Below are 2,274 nucleotides of genomic sequence, written 5' to 3' on the forward strand. Positions count from 1 at the left end.
TGTTAGTCATATTAGTTAGTCTTGACTTGTAGATATAATAATGAAACCTTAACATTTTAAAATGTATTTGATTTTTAAATGAATAAGGAAGGAAATGGGAATTGTTCCCACTATTGCACTGCTCTTTCACTTTTAAAACATTTATCAATAATTTAGAAGCTAGCCTTTCTCCTTTCCTCCCACACTAATGCATTACATTGTACCGTACTGCCCTGGAATGTCAAATGGCCTTTCCAAGGTACTAAATTAGCCATCGGGACTGACAAAGACAACTTAAAACCTAAGAATCTTAAGAAGTAAAACTAAACATAGATGTAGAAGGCTAAAGTGTTACTTTTAGCAAAAAGTTTACTTAGCTCTTCAGCAGAAGACATTGGGCTTACATAACTTGTCAGATATATATATATATATATATATATATATATATATATATATATAGCCTGGGCTTGGAAAAGATAAGGTAAGAAACAAGTGTAATCCCAATCCAAATTTTGTCCTATGCTTGATCAGTAGACAACTTTACACATTGATTCCATCATAGCAATGCAATTTGACATCTTTTAGATTTTAATTGATTTTAATATTGCAAGCATCTTAGCTGGTTTATGGTACCCGGTGGCATTAGAAAGGTGTACCTCAATAAGGGCTGTTACTATATTAAATCAGTATATCAAGATACCCTGCATTAAAAGTAAGGGACTTAGACTATGAATCAAATAGGACAGAAAAATGATGGTTGAACTCCAGCTTTCCCAAAACAAACACATTAATGGGACAAAACTCATAAAAGTCTCCTTTTGTGCTGAGGAGTACATACAGCAAAAATGCATAGCGTGGTAAATATTTTCCTTCCATATATTGACATAAAGCATTAAAATCTTTTCTCTAGGGAAGACAACTCAATGACTGCATCAAAATAATGCATAAACTCTATGGATAAAAAAAAAAGACCTTGTTTATGACAATCATTTCTTCTACAGAATGAAGAAAGTAACTGTGGTCCCTACCCTCCACAGAGTGATACAGAAGACTCCAATTTATGACCTCCACATGCTCAAAATTGGCTTGTAAAGGAATTAATTGGACTTTTGATTGTATTTTCACATGTAAGTTAGAAACACTTGTTAGTGCGCAGAATTCCTAAAGACAAACAATATATTCCTAATTGTCTTAGTTATCTAGTGCTGCTCTTACAGAACTACCACAAGTGGATGGCTTTAACAAAGAGAAATTTATTCTCTCACAGTGCAGTAGGCTACAATTTCAAATTCAAGGCGTCAGCTCCAGGGGAATGCTTTCTCTCTCTGTCAGCTCCGGAGGAAGGTCCTTGTCACCAGTCTTCCTTTGGTCTGGGAGGATCTCAGCACAGGAACCTTAGGTTCAAAGGACCTGCTCTGCTCTCAGCACTGCTTTCTTGGTGGTATGAGGTCCCCAACTCTCTGCTCCCTTCCCTTTCCTTTTATCTCTTGTAAGATAAAAATTGGTGCAGGCCACACCCCAGGGAAACTCCCTTTTCATTGGATCAGGGATGTGACCTTAGTAAGGGTGTTACAATCCCACCTTAATCCTCTTTAACATAAAATTACAATCACAAAATGGAGGACAACCACACAATACTGGGAATCATGGCCCGGCCAAATTGATACACACATTTTTGGGTGGACATAATTCAATTCATGACACTAATGAAGTGAAAGTATAGTACTAATTATATTGCACTATATTTAATGTCAGTGTTTTACTGGGGAAAAAATGCCTAGCACATTAAAAAAATAAAATAAAAATACACCTTTATCTCCTATACAAAACAGCATGAACAATTGTTCTTTACCCCGTTATGGCTATAATTATGATAACAGTAGTAGTTAACATCTATTTTCAGACATTATAGTACATCTTCGGCAGGCTGGATGGCACAAATGGTTTGCAGTAGACTACTAAGTGACAGGTTGGTGGTGTGAACCCACCCGGTGGCACCATGGAAGAAAGGCCTGGTGATCTTTTGTACAGATTGTTGTTGTTGTGTGCCAGTGAGTTGATTCCAACTCATAGCAACCCTATATGACAGAGTAAAACTGCCCCCAGAGGGTTTTCTAGGCTGTAATCTTTACAGGGGCAGATCGCCAGATCTTTCTCCTACAGAACTGCTGGTGGGTTCGAACAGATTATAGTCAAGAAAACCCTGTGGAGCACAATTCTACTCTATAACAGAAGGGGTCACCATGAGTTGGAATTGGCTCCATGGCAATGAGTTTATTTTATTTATTTCATATA

The sequence above is a fragment of the Trichechus manatus genome, unplaced genomic scaffold, assembly GCF_000243295.1.
Source record: "Trichechus manatus latirostris isolate Lorelei unplaced genomic scaffold, TriManLat1.0 scaffold00183, whole genome shotgun sequence".
NCBI classification, from domain to species: Eukaryota; Metazoa; Chordata; class Mammalia; order Sirenia; family Trichechidae; genus Trichechus; species Trichechus manatus.